The sequence below is a fragment of the Sabethes cyaneus genome, chromosome 2 (assembly GCF_943734655.1).
Source record: "Sabethes cyaneus chromosome 2, idSabCyanKW18_F2, whole genome shotgun sequence".
NCBI classification, from domain to species: domain Eukaryota; kingdom Metazoa; phylum Arthropoda; class Insecta; order Diptera; family Culicidae; genus Sabethes; species Sabethes cyaneus.
The window spans coordinates 217,804,846-217,824,264 of record NC_071354.1 but is presented as its reverse complement, the minus strand read 5'-3'; the positions used below and the strand labels follow the sequence as shown (position 1 = coordinate 217,824,264).

General features: G+C 38.5%; 1 protein-coding gene across 1 annotated transcript in view; it reads left to right on the top strand.

Annotated features, from left to right (window-relative positions):
• Nucleotides 1–354: 354 nt before the first annotated feature.
• LOC128734561 (gamma-1-syntrophin) overlaps nt 355–19,419 on the top strand; it is a 101,335-nt gene continuing 82,270 nt past the window's right edge. The window contains exon 1 of the mRNA XM_053828824.1: nt 355–372. The gene's annotated coding sequence lies outside the window, so the exon portion shown is untranslated. The remainder of the gene's footprint in view (nt 373–19,419) is intronic.

Genomic DNA, 19,419 nt, shown 5'->3' with positions numbered 1-19,419 from the left:
TGGTCAGCGGTTGCGTTCGATAATAAATAGTATATTTTTGCGTGGAGCAATCAAAGAAGCTTACCTTGAAAGTCCACCGCTGAAGCCCAATTACCGGACGACAGGCAAGGCTAGGCTAGGCTAGGCGCGGGGTGATGCTGTGCAAAATTGTATGCTGATAGTTTCGGTCGAAGTCTTATACAGCCAGCCGGGCAGTTTAATTTAGCTGGAGCGGCAAAAAACAGACCTCAGACAGAGTGGAGTGGATTCGCACATTCGTAGCGGTGGAAGGTTGACTTGCATTCGGCCCATCTGCGGAGGCACCGATCTGAAAGAGAGCTGCCTGCCAGCGGCCACAGTAAGGCGCACTTCTAGCAACCGTGCACATTCAAGGTAAACCTCATTTATTCCCTGGCCGGTTCTGTTTTTAGTTCTGAAGCGGACGGCACACATGTGGTAGCCCGCGGTAGCTGGACATGTGTCATAGCATACCGAAGCTGGTTTTGATTTTTGATTTTATCAAATGTTTATCACAATGAGGTAGCGGAAATTTTGCTTTACGCCACTTTGCTTAAGCAAAGGTGTAAGAGCAGATTGAAATATGAATTTAAATAGTGGACACATAGCTTTCGATTTTGTTAAAGTGTTTATAGCTTTTATTGTGATGCTACTAAACATTTCCACATTAGACTTTAAAGAACTCACTGCAAGTCATCAAGAGGGTTGTAAAAAGTTATTTAAATATCATTTCTGGCGACCGTCGTTAATAAAAGTAAAATAATAAAGAAATTTTTTATAACAAAATTGAACTCTCGACCATTTGCTGGATATAAATGATTTCAGAGAAAACAGTGATATATGGAATCACTCGTTGAGAGATGGATAAAATCGATATTTTTATATTTTTATATTTTTCTTTACGAAATGAAATTCAAGTTTCAACAAAAAAATTTATTGTAAAGGGAGCACTTAAAGATTCATAACTGTGATAAAACAACCATAAAACCTTTATTAGACTAAGTAATATAGGCTATTTCCTAAAATTCGCCTAAAAATTTTAAATTTATCGTTATATTCTTGTAATATTTTAGAATCTGAGAAACTTTAATCAGACCATTCCGATGTCAAGTGACTTTAACATGGGTCAATTTTCAGGCCTCTCCACACTTCCTTACCGTATACTGAATTAATCATTTTTGTCAAGCCTCTTGCCGGGACAAGGGAGTGGTACCGGCTGTAGGTGCGCAATGACGCCTCTTGCCTAAGGGCAAATTATAACTGGTCTCGCCTCCTGGTTCTTGAAACGAGATTGATGATAAAAATTAGTGAGTCTCATGCAATAAAAAAAAAGACATTCTCATGCTTCTCCACACCCGTTTTTTGCGCTTAACTCTACTTTACCGACGATGAAACATCCAGGGACTAATAAGAATGGTACTGACTCGAGGAATGTATAATGAAACTTAGCTGTAGAAAGCGAAATTAGTAAAAAAGAATTAAAAACAGAAGGGTAAAAAACTTTGACACTTAAGCAGTGCGTTCATTCAATATCGATTCTTTAAAAAAAGAACGAAGTGCGGAATACAGAAAAACACTTGGACGCCTCATACCCACTGTCTAAAATCTTTCTGTGGATGTCTATCTTTTTTAAGATCTACAAAGAGGTAGAAATCAAAACTTTCTGCTTGATTAGTTGATTTACATCATCTAGTTGAGTCAATAATGACTATTACAGTGCCCTTTGAACTTAATACACTGCTGGCACGCAAAAAGATCGGCGTCGAGCGTCGATTGCCCGAACGAACGAAAAGAATCGCACAAGGGTCCCTCACATAGGAATCGTGTAGAGGAAGAAGATTCAGACATGGCTGCCCTGCTTATAGAACCAGCATTCTTGTATGAGAATTGGAAATTGGAATCCCCAGGATACCTATTAATCAGTAAAGGAATCGCCTTGACAATGAAATAGGAATCCTCGGGATTCTGGAAGCGTTGCCTCACAACGTTATTAAAAGTTGATAAATAAGCAGAAAATTTTTAATCAAGGCAATTTCAAATTTGACTAAAGCATCATAGTTCATTACTTTTACATGATTTTCTGATCATAGCTCTGAAAACATATGTTTGCCGAAAAAATCGGATTAGACTTCACACGGACTTGACGCGACACGACGATATTTAAAAAAAAACGAAGCGAAATGAGTGAAACGCAAATTACCCGTCGTTCTTGGCAACACAGCTGGGTGCTTATTTATTGATCCTTTGTTATGTACTACTAGCTGATTGTCCGATCTTACTCGGAGCCCTTGTAACGAAAATTCTCAGAATGCAAGCAACAAAACTCTTGTTCTTCATTTGAATTTGTCTACGCCCTTTGTCAGCCCTCTCGCTGTCCACCAGCCACTTGTAAATCTGTCTTCTTTTCGGTAATTCCTATAAAACGATACAAAACCTTTGTTACGTTTTTAAACCAGCCTCTTGTCAATGGTCATCCTATCCCGCCCCTTCAGAAACCTTTTCTTGTCATCCAACCACTTGCACAACTGCTTCTGATTTTGCAAGAGAAACGCAAACCCTTTTACTTATTTGAACCCCCCCCCCCTCTTGTGAGGGAAGCCCCCTCCCCCTTTTGTTAACTCTCCCACACTGATTCTCTTATGTCAATGTTTGGAAAACGTTCAAGCGTTCTGGAGTTGTGGCAGGACATGCAAACATACAAACGTAAACAAACAAAAGCGTAATCGGTTTTATTGCTGCCTTTTGCAGAGCGTGATAAGTCTACTTATCGCAATTTTATAGCGGTCATCACAATGTTCTAGTGGACCTCATAGTTTTGACGTAGGACTACGTCTTACGGCAAGTTTTGAGATAGGGTGTCATTCCAAAAAATCGAAAAATGCGAGCGTCACGAAAAATGCGAGCGTCACGAAAAATGAAAGGTTTTGAGCGCTAATAGCTCAGCGGTTTTCCGATCGATATTCAATATTCTTACACCAGTCGATCGGAAAATCTTCTAAGAATTGATCCACATGAAGAAAAGTATGGATTCTTGATGTTGAACTATTGAAAAATTGAAAATAATGAACCTATGTTTTACCAGAATTCTCGCTTCGTGATTGGTTGGAAGATTCTTTACGATGGTCTAAACCTATACCAATTTGATATCTGTGCAGTGCTTGACAAGTAAGCCAAAACAAGTGGCAGAGTTCCCTCATTTCAACAAGATTTCTTAACACCACTGTTCAACCTAGACCATTTTGATGTCCTTGCTTGGGAAGTACGCCAGAGAGAGTAACAAAGCCCCCTCGTGCCAACAGATTTCTTACGAACGCTTTTAAACCTAGTCCAATTTGATGTCTGTGTTAGGGAAGTGTGCCAGAAAAAATGACACAAGTTTGTTGTCCCAACAGATCGCAAATTCCTTACTGCGAGACGATTAAACCTCGACGAACTTGATATCTGTGTTGGAAAAATGTGCTACAGCTGTACTGTTCGGTTATAATATGACTCTGTATGAATACGCATGCTTGCCGTTTCATTAGAAGTGTAGTGAAAAGATGTGCTGTTGATAAAATAGGATTGAATTGGCAAAATCCCTTCAACGTGGGAAATAAAAACAATCTTTAATTTCAGTAAGGTAGGATAATAAAAACAATCTTTAATTTCAGTAAGGTAGCAGTAAAGCAATAGTTTGTGTTCTTGATTTTGTTAAATTGTTTTCAAATGCACAATCTTTTGAGAATTGAACGTATGCAATGTTACTACTTTGATAAATGTTACATACAACGCATGTAGCATGTATATATGTTGCATATAGCATGTATACATGATGAATCGAATGATTACAAGCATGAATACATGCCACTATCACTACAAAGAGACTTACGTAGTCCTGCGTCACCTATATATGCGGTCGTGTCTTGTACACAACCCCTCTGATTTTTTAGCGGTTTTTATGAAATTGGGCTTGATAACCACTAGAAGAACGTAATAAAACTTAAATTGCCGCTTGGGAGATCCAACCCAAGTAGTACACTTTAGGTTCATTTTGTTGAAGCAACCGGATTACGACTGAAATTTGTCTTAATTCGGTTACCACAACCAGGGAAGGTTCGATCACTATGACTCAATTTGGATTCATTTGACAATACGTCTCAGCCGAGCGAAATTTGACGAAATGCTGTACGGAACATTTGTAGAACTAGTTATTATCAACAATTTTGTTGAAAAAGGTTTTCCTGTATCTTTTGTTGTTATGCTGCTACAACGCTAGTACCTCATTAGTAACTAAGCAAACGCCCAGTAAACCATTTGGCTTGTATATCTCGATTGCTACTGAAAAATACGACATCATATCTGAACGAAAAAGTTACATTTCACGTCAGATAAGAGCATATATGTACCAAAGTGGAGGCAATATACGTGCGAAAATTTTGACGATTATTTTTAATTCTATCTTGCATTTTATACAGCGGTTTTTATAACACGCAACTTAATACTCCTGAATATATGATTGAGATATAACTAAATATTGCAATCATCTATACTGCTTTATAATTCACAGTCATGAGTTGTATATGAGGACACTTACGATTGCAAAACAACTTATTGTTCACTTTGTTTTGACATACGCTAATCATTATACAATTCCAATGTAAAATTGACATGAAAACGATTTAATGTGAACTTTCTATTACGATCTTGTGTTATCTGGGCGTTCATTTAGTTACTAATGAGATACTAGCATTGCAGCTTTGTAACTACAAAAGAGGGGTTGTGCACAAGACACAACCGCATAGCTGACGTAGGACTACGCAAGTCTCTTTGTAGCGATAGTAGGATGTATCCATGTATGCAATAATACAATTCTTCATCTATACATGCTACATGCGTTGTACGTAGCGTTTATCAAACTATACATTGTATACGTTCAATGTTCAACAAATTTAGGAGTTATTTCTATGAATTGATTGAATCTATTTTATTAAAACGAATCAGTCAAACTAAACCAAATAGTAAATCCATTTTCATTATCTATTTCTACGTTGAATAGTGCTTTTTCTCTGGTAATCGGTACACGGTATGCGCTAGCTTTCAAAAAGCTGAAAATTTTACGCAAAACTTTTCTGCGGCTTACAAAAGAAGAACACTAATTTACAAGCTGCAGAGTGATGGGAACTATCATTAAAAATCGTTACCAATAACTATCAGTAGTTTTAGCACAGACTAACAGACGTAACACTGAAGCTCCATTCCATCGCCAAAAAAACGACCATTTCAAATTTTCACTTAAGCCAAGACTCAAACAACAGTCGCTGCGCGAGAACACCGCTCCTCTGCGCTGGCGCTGCTGTTAGATAATATACAAGTAAATTTATAGCATTGCTAAATTTACAGCGACCTGCTCTGCGTAGCGCGAAGACTACGCCAGGTGATGCTAGTGTTTTTTCCAAGTTTTAGGGATGTCAATGAAACGATGTTTTATTAGAAAATTTGTTCGAAGTGTTACGTCTGTTAGTCTGTGGTTTTAGTATTTTACTGATAACTATCAGTAAATATCAGTAATTTTACCCATCGCGACATTGCAGCAACAAATAGGACAGGGTGGCAACTGGACACGAAAAACCAAATTCCCTGATTTTTCCAGGTTTTCCCGCTGTTTAATAAAATTCTAGGTTTCATATTGCGACATAATTTTAACTGAAAATGTGTATCGATCATTGATATTTGAATTGTTATCAATCTACGAGGTATTGAGGAAAATTTCCCCACCTACTCCACTTCCTTAGGCGAATTCTTCAATCACTTTCTCTTATTCTGCCGACCAGCAAATTACACTCCTCCCGTGAGTTCCTCATCCGTTCTTTTTCCCGCGCAAGTTGATTCGCAAACTCAGGCGCAAGCGGAGTTTTAGTGCCCATTGCGGCTAGTTCTCGAGCCCGCCGTGGTGCTTTTCCCGCCAGCCACGCGGAAATGTTCGTATGTTTATTTTCGTTCTTCGATCCGTAAGCCATGCAAAAAAGCAGTTTAATTGAGCTAATTTTGTAATTTCGCTTTACCACTGGTGGTTGTTCTACTTTCTGACCAACGCGGCTTATTTCACTTTGCATGGATTGATCGTGATTTACTCTTCCGGGTCCAAGATAAAGCCAAAAATTCGTAACGTGGAAGGAGGGTCGCAACACCCGCATTTCGGTTACAATTTGTTACAACAGTATGGCAAGTTTATGTACTGCCGTGAGTTCAGTGAAATTTCTCCAACGTTTTTCTCGAAAACCGAATTTCGCTGCGGTGCCACTGGCATTTACTTCGATGTTCTGCGAATTGTGTCACATGCCGCAGCATGTCCATCCTGAAACTTCAATGTCATTCGATTCGACTTGACTAACGTCAAACGAAACGCGCAAAGTGAATGCAAACTAAATTTGTTATATCACTTCACTTGCCTCGCAGAATAAGGCCCTTTGCAAAACACTGAGCTAATTATCGATAACCCAATCTATCGCTTGTGTGCCATACTTCTTTATCTATTTCTAAGTGTTCTTGACTACTTAATGAATCGATCATTGGGGTTGTTTGAAAAATTTCCTGATTTTGTTAAAAATTCCCTGATTATTCCAGGTTTTTCCAGGTAATTTCAAATTCGCTGACAATTCCAGGTTTTTCCAGGTGGTTGCCACCCTGTAGGAAATTGTAATATTAAAACTGCGTTAGTCATTGTAAATTTACATTGTAGTTTACCAGGCTGGCTTCATGGGAGCTCGCGCAACTGTGAATCAAATTTTTACCATCCGATAAATCTTGCAAAAATGTTGAGAGTACATCGTGCTTACGCATGACATCTTTATTGATATCAAAGCAGCATATGATACAGTTGATCGAGACCAGTTATGACACATAATGCACGAAACCGGTTTTCTGGATAAACTGACAATGAAGACCAAATTCACGAAAGGAAGAAGCTGAAAGCAAACAAACGTGTGCCTCGGAGGGCTCCGTAGCCGCAAGGTTACCGAGTCTGCTTTGACAAGCGAGTGGTCGTGGGTTCGAATCTTAGTAGAATCAATCCATTCGATGTCAAGTGGCTTCAGCATGAGTTTATTCTCAGGCCCCTCATTTACCCTGAATTCTATATATTTACCTACTGAAGCCTCTTGACAGTGCAAAAGTCCCTCCTATAGTTAAGTGTACTGGCCAGAGGAACGAAGGAGTCCTCGCCAGGGATGGCTATAATATGGGATAGTGCTGGCAGCAAGGAATAAGTGGGGAAAGTAGATCAAGCTTTGAAGGAAGGGTAAACCCCAATATACACAAGCACGCATAAAATTTAATAAGCATATCGCTCACTCAATAGCGATTATAGCAAAAAGAAATGCAGTGCAGGTCATACAGCAAACGCCCGGGCGATATCACAATAGATCAACTATACTGGTCGCAGTGATGAGTCCACACATGAAAAAAACGTGTGCCTCACACAGACGGTAACCGTTGACGGCGACAAACTAGAAGTGTTAGATGAGTTTGTGTATTTGGGATTGCTGGTGAGCGCGGATCACAACCCTAGTAAGGAGAGCCAGCGGCGAATTCAAGCGAGAAATCGGGCCTACTTTGTCCTTGGAAATACGATCGTAGGATCAAGAAGCACACGCTGCTGTATGAAGCGGGCAATGCACAAAACCCTTATTAAACCTGTAATTCTTTATGAACTTGAAGCCGTGTTGGAGCGGAAGGTATTGTGTCGATATTTGGCGGGGTACAAACTGAATGCGGAGTTACGGAGGTGTGTGAATCAAGAGCTGATGCACTGCTTATAGAGATTTCCATCATATATCCGGCGAAAGTCGGTAGGCTATGGTGGATCGGACGCGTCGTAAGGATGTCAGACGACAGTGTGACGAAAACAGTTCTCTTCAACAACCCCGCCGGATCTCGGAGCAGGAAGCTCAACGTACAAGATGGGTCGATCGGGATGGACCCAGTCCAAGTGATTTGCGACTTCTGAGAGGTCTGGGAAATTGGCGACGAGCAGCCCAAGATCGAGTTGAATGGAGACGACTGCTTGAAGCTCCCAACACCAACGACGAAAGATTGTGTCATCCTCGTTTTTCGTACGTAGCAACCCACATACCAGTGTAATCTAATTAATTTCTCACGCGGGATGACGTAACTGTATCAGTAAATATCAATTACAGCGAAACCTTTCTGATGCTTAGTGATATTATTGCTTACTGATAACTATCATGATAGTTAATGATAGTTTTCCCATCCCTCAGACCCTTGGAAGTGGTAGAAAATGTCGTCCGTGACTAGAAAACTGATTCCCGTCACTTGATGGTCGTCCGCAACGGCGATAAATTTAATTTGTCCCTCGTTGCCTGTGTTATTATCGTATCAACTGAACAATAAAATATAATAAACTCTTCAATTGTTGTGTGGTCCTTAAAAGAACCGATGTATAGTATAGTGTATAGTCATGAGTTACGATGAAATGCCAATCCAGGTGGTCAGCTGCTAGCGACGTGTGATAATTCTGGTTTTTTTGTTGTCGTGAGCAGCACTTCCGCAGTAAATTATTCCATCACGGCAACCAGCTCCAGCTTCAATAGTTTCTTTTCCTCAGCAGCCAATGAATACGACCGACCGGGAACTGCAGACGTGCACAACTCGAGCGTGACTTTCGTTTGCTCTTGGTGCTTTCTCCTGTGTCGCGTCCAGACATGCCAGGAAGATGTAAGGCAGTAGCTCAGCTAGCGTTTGAATAATGCTGATCGCCGGCTTACCTCGTGTTATGCACCAGAACAAGCGACAAGAACCGGTCCCGCCTATTTTTCGTAGTTCTTCATTCTGTCATCTACATTGAATAAAATGGAGCATTTCAATTTCAGTCTGAACAAAAGAGCAAAGTTACCAGTGAGCCGTTCGTCTTTTGCTGCCAAAGAAAAATTACGTGCGCCCATAAACCAGCAGTAGTAATTTCGTAGGTGGAATTTTGGATTTACCCGTACGCAGGCGCAGGAGAAGACCAATCTGCAACTGGCTGTCCGTATCGACGGAGAAATGAACAAACTTTTCTTCGGAGTTACTAGAGGTGTTTTGCTAAACATTTAAGCTGTTGTATTGCCCAAGAAAAGTGAGAAGAATGCCGATATTTCTAACAGTTGTATCAATTAAGGCTTGTTCGCGACAAAATTTGGGCACCCTTAAACACACACAGCTTCGGAAATACATTAACAATGAGTGAAATATTTTGCAGAGTGGTAGACGTATGTCTGTTCTTTCTGAAAATATAACACTTGTTTATATTACAAGCGCTCAGCGTAAAATGGGTTCGAAAGAAGAGCAGGCTTTCGCACCTGCTCCACAATTGCATGTTACGCCGTCTTGTTGAAACTAAAACTACTCCACAGTAATGGCGCTCAATTGTAGTACAAAAAAGTTGAGGATCTTGGCACTACTGCAGCGACCATCTATCTAACTATTACGTTACGACCAGCAAGAACAATTTGGTTGTGTGGCAGCCTATCATGCTCATGTTCCACCAGCTCATAAAATTCACCAAGCCGTGACGTTATCAGAATGGAACTGTGTTTCGACAATGGCATGGGTATTATTTTCATAACCTTTGTTTTACTACATAATACTCCATATGTCAAACCAACTCCGAGATAGAGCTAATTCTGTGCATCCAGATATTATTAACTAAATCGAGCTTTAGTGTGCTGGAAACAACGCAAGTTAGGGAACGTCATCAAACTTCAAATTTGAACGTTAAGTACTCTTTGCAAACTGAGAAACAACGACGAGAAAAGAACTGTAGGTTGGAAATAGGGTCAATGGAAAACTTCTTTTGCTAGAAAATTCGTCCTTTGCAATTCTGCGAGATACGCAAATTACGAGTCCGGTTACTCTAAATCTGAAACCATTTTTGCCAGTCGTGCACTATCTTAAGACACACAATGCACTAAAGTGGGACAGGAGTACGACAGTAGTACGCTTCAGCATGCTCTTCTCCGGTTTTCCCACCAGCCCCCCCATACGTGAGACACGAACCCCATTTTCCATTCATGCAGTAGACAGGCGCACTGTTTTAACATCTAAGCTCTTCTCGTAGCCTACAACTGAAACTTTGCACAAACAATTTCAATCTAGAAGCAACTTCACCAGAGTGTGTACCGCCGGACGAACGGACGAACTGTGTGGCCTTGTGGCAGGTAACAGCTCAGTGGATTTTTTCGCTTTCAGCACCTCTACCTAATTGCGGTGCACGTGCCCACCCGAGTTGGTGGCCCGGTCACCGCCGCCGCCCTGCTCAAAACGTAGACTAGCTGGGTATCATTCAATTTATCGTCCGGTCTGCCGTCAGATTGAGAAGAAGCGAGAAGCTGATGAAGCTAAGAGTGAAATCCGGCGGACGAGGTTTGCGGCATGTGTCAGGCGTGTCAGGTGTGTGGTGCAGCAGCCTTCGTTGTTGATTGAAAAATCTGATAGTGGCTACGTGTTTACATAGCTAGCTGTAGATTCTCTCATATGCTCGATGACGTCTCAACATCAGTGCGGCCCATTGTGTGTTCTTAGCTAAGCAAATTCTACACTCTCGATCTTCTATTCGGCTTTCCGATACTGACATTGTTCGAGTTTCATTGTGACGCAAAACCAATTTTAGTTTAAATTTCGATATTACCGAGGACAATTTTTTTTATTATATTATTCCTCTAATGCTGAGAAATTAGTTTGCATTTTCATTAACAAATGTTTGTTCTGCGATGGTTTGTTCAAGAGTAATGATTTTTTATGACAAAGTCTAGAAAACCAGTCGTTGTATTTTCACATCTCAACTGGAAGAGACTGTTGGAGTCAATAGGATCATTTCACTAGCCTCGTAATTCTAATCACATTCTTCATATTGATAATTCTAAATCACATAATAGATTAAACACAATAATGCCAAGAGTAATTTTGTTTATCAGCAAGGATCTATCGCAGCAAATAGAGTAATTACCTACCTTTTAAAATACAAAAGCATGAACGAAAAATACGAACACAGCGGAGGAAGTTTAACGGAAGAAAAAAGCCATTATTTAAACCTTTCGTATTGTCTCGACTCTCGACTTTTCTGGTTTACTGCCCGTAAGCAGACCTTTCCCAGTTTAGGCTTTTGTACGAGCGCACAGGAATTGCGAGTGATTACCGACTAAAAGCCCCGGAGATAATTAGCTCCGGTTGGAAAACCCTTTATTTTGGGAAAACGAAAGTTAACCGTTAGGATTACATAACATAATTCGTTGCATACTTTTCCTGCCGGATTTAGAGTGTGCCGCCTTGTACCATGCAGGCAATGAATTGCTCCCCAAAGGGGATCTAAGCATTGTTTGATTGAAATTTAAAACCGCAAAAAATGATAGCGAAGTTGTCCCTTAATCTGGGGTACGTTTTTAATTTTTATTTTCCCAACAAAAACACATAGTTTCTGCTTCATTCGTCTATCAAAAGTTTTGCAATTATTCACATCCAATTCTCATTTCACCAACTATATCGATAAAGTGAAGGACCAAGTGAGCAAATTTCACAACGTTTAGCATAAAGCCAACAATATGATCAGTACAGCTTATTTCACTGCATGACTCCACAGACTTCCAACCTTACGTAAACCCGCAATCATTATATTTCAACTGAAAACCGACACCTAACGATTCCGATCGTTGCAAATGGCTAATTATACCATTGAATGCAACCCGCGCTGGATTACTGTGAACAGCAGCACCCCCGACGAAGACCGCCTCGAATATCAAAGCATTTGTTTATTCTCGTCTGAAACATTACACCCTCTCGAAAGAACGGGCTGACCCACATTCATTGAAAGACGATGTAGGTTTTTCTTTCGTTCTTCGCCCATCTTAATCATGTGCCATTCAAGTGCCTCAAAGAGCAGGTAAAACAGCTGGAAACGTTGTCATCATTTTTCATAAAGTTCCCCGTATTTAAACCTAATTAATTGTTCCGAGATGAAAAATTGTTACGCTTGAGCGTATCAGAGGGAGGGTCTTCTTCTCGTTGGCCCAGAACCGGCACAGTGAGTGGAGCGTCGTCCTAAGCTTGATTTACCACAGTTCGTATCTCTATAACCCTCCGACGGCCGGTTTGAATCGATCTTTAAACTTTCATTCTTCCCCCCATTTCTGAACGGGTCAATTACTTCCCGGTGCGGTGCGGCCCTTGAAGACAAACGCTTTTCATTCATGCATAAACGCTGACGAGGCACGTATGAAATGAAAAAATGACTTACAGCATCCTCAATGCAGGATGCGATGTAACAAAACTATTCGAGTACGGAAGAAGGAAGCTGGTAGTCAGTAAAGTTGGTAAACGGTAACTTTCAACTTTTTAAATAACAACAAAATAATTTTAAGCAAATTAAATAAATGATGAGATTCCCTTTTATCGTTTTTCGTCTTACGTTTTCCAACTATCCAAATTAAGTCGGGGCATTTTTCATGGATGACATCCCGCATTTTTCAGCCACCACAATCCATTTCAGTTGAATATCTTTTTGAGTGATCTTGTCTCATTTTTCATCTTTCGTTTTGAAAAGGGTTTCTAATACTCACTGGCCGTTTGAAGATTGTGACAGGACAGCGCAGGGAAACGCGATAACAGAAGATGATTGAAATCTGAGCAATGAAAGGAACAACCGATATGCTGAGCCTTCCATAATTAAGTCTTTACTTGTTCCAGGACAGGATACTGTTTCATCTGTCCTTCCTTTTTGGTGCTGATTTTCTTCAAGGCGCCACCAGACAATTCGCTCCGGTGTACGATCGACACTGTTCCACTCAGGCACTATATGCAGTGTAAACCCGTGACGAAAAAAGGTAACCGCGCGCTGTGCTAGGGACAAGATTGAACGATAATAATCGTTCCAGCCGTGTTCTTTCCGTATCCCCGAAGGGACACCATCAATCACAATCTGTAGGACGAGAACGAATCGATGGTGACGATTGAGGTTTGCGGAACAGTTGTTTACTTTGTTTAATGTGGGAGTACGAGGTGCGGTTTATAGATGGTAAAAACAAACATCGCTCATTGAGCGATAGACACGATTGCTCATATGATTTTGTTGAGTCACACCGTTTATAGTGATTGAATTAATCTTTAGGATGAAGTAAGTAGATTGGAATTCATATTATTGACATTGCAACATCAGATACGAAAATATTGATTATACGTTGCTTCGTAAAATTGATATTTATGCCAATTAAAGTTCATAAAGGGTGTCACGAACGAAATTTGGTCAAATAATGCTGGTAAATTGATTAAATTTTATATTAAAATCAAATTATTTCCCTTTTCAATGCTGAATTATTGTAAAATACAGAATAGTACAGTAGGATTTCGAATTTGGCAACAAATGCGTGTCGCCTATGTTGCCAATATCGAAATCGTGCCAAAATCGAGACCCTTTCTCGATATGTACAAATTTAATGTAAATGCTTTAGAAGTTGACTAAATATCATTAATCAACGATTGCAACCATTTTATGTTTAAAAAGTCCGACAAGAGCTATCCATTTGGTGCAAATAAGTTATTGACACCCTGCGATAAGACGTAGTCCTACGGCAATAAAGATATTATTATCCGAAACCATATAACTTTTTTTCATGAACATACTCAGGGCATTATTTTTTCGTCATTTAAAGCATGTATGCGGAAACTGGTTGATATTTAATCATATTTTTGGAAGTGAAACATCTTGTGTTGCCAAAAACGAATACTTTTGTTGCCAAAATCGAACCATGTCAAATTCGAAATCCAACTGTATTCAATTAAACTTCCGGAGATCGACCAATGCCGAATTGGCGGACCTTCCGTTTAACTCCTGCCATCAGATTCTGTACAGTCACCAATTTGTTCGCCACAATACAGCAATTTACCCTAAGATGCTTTTCGCTTCAAATACTTGCCTTAGCCTTTGTTTTGTAATGGCAGCATGCCCAATCCAGTCAGAACAGCACGGAACAATCGTATTATTTCCGGAAAAGCATCGGACTTTCATCCAGGTACTCGTGCACGTAAATTTTCTCGTTGAAGGTCCCGGCTGCAATGAAAATACAGTAATGACCCGATTTTGTCACCCCCATGATGAATTTAGGGGTGACAAAAACGGGGCAGTGACTAAATCGGTTTTTTTTTCAATTTTTTATTTTTTTGCAGATAACTTAGAACGAACTACATATACTTCATTCTGATCACTTTTAGGACATGTCACACTTCCTTCTACCTCTCTGTGGACATTTGTCACCTTTTCACAGCACTCCCAAAGGTATGAAAACACGCGTTTTTTAATTGCGCCGAAATGGTTGATTATACTGGTTAACTATGTTCAGAGAAATTTCACAGCGTAAGAAGCTCTTTCTTATGGTATGAACGATTCTTTGATTAACCCTCCTAAAAGTAAGATAGAAAATTTATTTTTCAAGCAGTAAGAGATAGAGCAAAACAATGTTCTACAAAACTTTTGAGAAGATTATTATAAAGAACTTTGCCAAAGAAAGTAACCTTCTAGCTATTATAGTTGTGGAGATAAGAAACAACTTTTGTGGAAACTCCACGATAATCAACTTGTTGAACACAATTCTTTTCACAGTGTTTTAACACATTTGACATACTAAGCTTTTGATAAATCAAAAGCGTGACAAAATCGGGTAAAAAACGTGACAAAATCGGGGGTGACAAAATCGGGTCAAAAACGTGACAAAATCGGGGGTGACAAAATCGGGGAGTGACAAAATCGGGGAGTGACAAAATCGGGTTACCACTGTATAACATTTTAGACATTTTGAACATTTTGGACATTTTTGACATCTTTGACATTTTTGACATTTTGGACATTTTTGACATTTTTGACATTTTTGACATTTTTGACATTTTAGACATTTTGGACATTTTGGACATTTTTGACATCCTGGGCATTTTTGACATTTTTGATATTTTGGACATTTTGGACATTTTGGACATTTTGGACATTTTGGACATTTTTGACATTTTTGACATTTTTGACATTTTTGACATTTTTGACATTTTTGACATTTTTGACATTTTTGACATTTTTGACATTTTTGACATTTTTGACATTTATATTATAATTTTTGACATTTTAGACATTTTGGACATTTTGGACATTTTTGACATCCTGGGCATTTTTGACATTTTTGATATTTTGGACATTTTGGACATTTTGGACATTTTGGACATTTTGGACATTTTTGACATTTTTGACATTTTTGACATTTTTGACATTTTTGACATTTTTGACATTTTTGACATTTTTGACATTTTTGACATTTATATTATAATTTTTGACATTTTAGACATTTTGGACATTTTGGACATTTTTGACATCCTGGGCATTTTTGACATTTTTGACATTTTTGATATTTTGGACATTTTGGACATTTTGGACATTTTGGACATTTTGGACATTTTGGACATTTTTGACATTTTTGACATTTTTGACATTTTTGACATTTTTGACATCTTTGACATTTTTGACATTTTTGACATTTTTGACATTTTTGACATTTTTGACATTTTTGACATTTTTGACACTTTTGACATTTTTGACATTTTTGACATTTTTGACATTGACATTTTTGACATTTTTGACAGTTTTGACATTTTTGACATTTTTGACATTTATGACATTTTTGACATTTTTGACATTTTTGACATTTTTGACATTTTTGACATTTTTGACATTTTTGACATTTTTGACATTTTTGACATTTTTGACATTTTTGACATACAGTGGTAACCCGATTTTGTCACTCCCCGATTTTGTCACTCCCCGATTTTGTCACGTTTTTGACCCGATTTTGTCACCCCCGATTTTGTCACGTTTTTTACCCGATTTTGTCACGCTTTTGATTTATCAAAAGCTTAGTTTGAAAATCATTTTCAAACATGTCAAATGTGTTAAAACACTGTGAAAAGAACTGTGTTGATTTTCGTGGAGTTTCCACAAAAGTTGTTTCTTATCTCCACAACTATAATAGCTAGAAGGTCACTTTCTTTGGCAAAGTTCTTTATAATAATCTTCTCAAAAATTTTGTAGAACATTGTTTTGCTCTACCTCTTACTGCTTGAAAAATAAATTTTCTATCTTACTTTTAGGGGGGTTAATCAAAGAATCGTTCATACCATAAGAAAGAGCTTTTTACGCTGTGACATTTCTCTGAACATAGTCAACCAGTATAATCAACCATTTCGGCGCAATTAATAAACGCGTGTTTTCATACCTGTGGGACCTCACAGCACAGGTGACAAATGTCCACAGAGAGGTAGAAGGAAGTGCGTTAGGTCCTAAAAGTGATCAGAATGAAATATATGTAGTTCGTTCTAAGTTATCTGCAAAAAAATATAAAATTGAAAAAATACCCGATTTTGTCACTGTCCCGTTTTTGTCACCCCTAAATTCATCATGGGGGTGACAAAATCGGGTCATTACTGTATTTGACATTTTTGACATTTTTGACATATTGGACATTTTTGACATTTTTGACATTTTTGACAATTTTCACATTTTTGACATTTTTAACATTTTTGACATTTTTGACATTTTTGACATTTTTGACATTTGACATTTTTGACATTTTTGACATTTTTGACATTTTTGACATTTTTGACATTTTTGACATTTTTGACATTTTTGACATTTTTGACATTTTTGACATTTTGGACATTTTTGACATTTTGGACATTTTGGACATTTTGGACATATTTGACATTTTTGACATTTTTGACATTTTTGACATGTTTGACATTTTGGACATTTTTGACTTTTTGAACATTTTTGACATTTTGGACATTTTGGACATTTTGGACATTTTGGACATTTTTGACATTTTTGACATTTTTGACATTTTGGACATTTTTGACATTTTGGACATTTTGGACATATTTGACATTTTTGACATTTTTGACATGTTTGACATTTTGGACATTTTTGACTATTTGAACATTTTTGACATTTTGGACATTTTGGACATTTTGGACATTTTGACATCTTTGGCATTTTTGATATTTTGGACATTTTGGACATTTTGGACATTTTGGACATTTTGGACATATTTGACATTTTTGACATTTTTGACATGTTTGACATTTTGGACATTTTTGACTTTTTGGACATTTTTGACATTTTGGACATTTTGGACATTTTGGACATTTTGGACATTTTGGACATTTTGAACATTTTGGACATTTTGGACATTTTGGACATTTTGGACATTTTGACATCTTTGACATTTTGGACATTTTTGACATTTTGGACAAAAATTGGGCATTTTGGACATTTCTGACATTTTTGAAGAAACCTCGAGTGCGCGAAATGACTGATTTAACGGGGAATGCCAAAAAGCGAAGTACCTCGGAAAAATGAGGGACAATTTGGTCAGGGATCAACAAGCGCGGAATGAATTGTCCACGATCCTGAGTAGGACGAAGATCGTGAAGAACTAAAGGCGTGAAAATTTGCATGTAGGGATTTTTGGGGCCAGGCAAGGTTCTTATGATTGGGTCCGAACGAACGACAGCGAGTAAGGAAAGGATCACCCCTACGAAATGGTAATTTCCACGAAAAGATTTGCCGTGAAATGGTACATCTCGCGTAAGGTTTTTCGCGAAATGGTATTCCGCGAAATTCTACATTCCGCGTTATGGCCAACCGAGAAGTGGCCGCAAAATGGTATTCGGCGAAATGTTATATAATCATGGCGAATATTTTAATACTATCCGCTTTATTTTATCAAGCTAAGCAATGGGGGGAGTTGTTTTCTACTTAACTGTGAGAAAAATTTGTATATTAAATCACCCATGAACTCCAAAAACTCGAACTGCAAGAAACTTTTTGCTTTTGCAAGAAACTTGCAAAACTTGAGATTGTGACAAAGGTCATCCTAGATTCACGATTTATGTACAACACAGTTTAATTTGTGGAAATACGAAGTTTGTCGGGTCAGCTAGTTTCAAGTTCAATTTCAAGTGAATTTAAAGTTCCTTTGAGGTCCAATTTTATCGTCAATTGCAGACCTAATCTCAAATCAAATAGTTCAATTTCGAAGTGCACTTTAAGTACGATTACATGTCCAATAGTCCATTTTAAGTCCAATTCTGAGCTCAATTTAATTCCAATTTCACCTCCGATTTCAAGTTCAAGTCCAGTGGTCCGATTTTAAGTCGAGTTTCATGTTTAATTTAATTCCAATTTCAACTTCGATTTCAAGTCTAATACCAAGACTTATTTGGGGTGCAATTTTAAGCCTAATTTTAAGTGCAATTTTAAGTTCAATTGTGATCCACTTTCAAGTCCAATTTAATGTCCCATTTTAAAGTCAAACCTAAGTCGAATTTAATTCCAATTACAACTCCGATTTAAAGTATAAATTCAAGTCAAATTTTATATCCGATGTCCAGTCCAATTTCAAGTAAAATTGAATTCTGATTTCGAGTGTGCTTTCAAGTCCAATTTCAAGCTCAATTTGAGTTCAACATCTAGTCTAATTTAATTCCAATTCATGTCCGTTTGAAAGTCCAATTGCAACTTGCAATGGAGGGACTTCCAAAGGACTAGTGAATGAAAGGTATAGTTTGTCCCATCTACGAAAAAGGCGATCGGCTCTATTGCTGTAATTACCGCGGCATTATGGTGGTCAACGCCGACTACGAGCTGCTCTCCCAGTTTTTGTTATGTCGTTTACTCCCAATAATAAGAGAATTCATAGGATAATATCAAGCGAGTTTGATAGGGACCCGTGCTAGTGCGGATCAAATTTTTACTCTCAGCCCTATCCCTCAGCAATATCGGGAGCACAACGTACCCACGCACCATATTTTCGTGGATTTCAGGGCAGCATATGATACAGCTAAATGCGAATAGCTCTCGAGTCTTTTCGAATCTCGCAAAAGGTTGCGGCAAGTAGGTGGATTGTCTTAACACCCCCATTGAAGGTGCGATACGACGAGCGGGCATCGAAATAAGAGGATCGATCTTCGACAAAAGTAACCAACTCCTAGCCTTCGCAGATGACCTTAATATCATTCCTAAAAATTTTGGAACGGCGGAGGCAATCTACGCCAGACTAAAAACTAAAACTAGGAGGATTGATTGGGTTACAAATCAATACGTCAAAAATCAAATATATGGTGAGATAAAGTTCCAGAAAAACAATGTTCATTTCTCACGGACAGTGACTATTGACGGTGATACTGAAATTGATCGATTAGTATATTAGATCATATATTTGGGATCTGTGGCCGCCGCCGACAACAAGACGAATAAAAAGAATGAATTACGCATTCAAGCTGGAAGATGCTTCGTACAAGGAGCATAAGCAGCCGCACAAAGCATATAATGTACAAAACGCTAATCAGACCGGTAGTACTGTA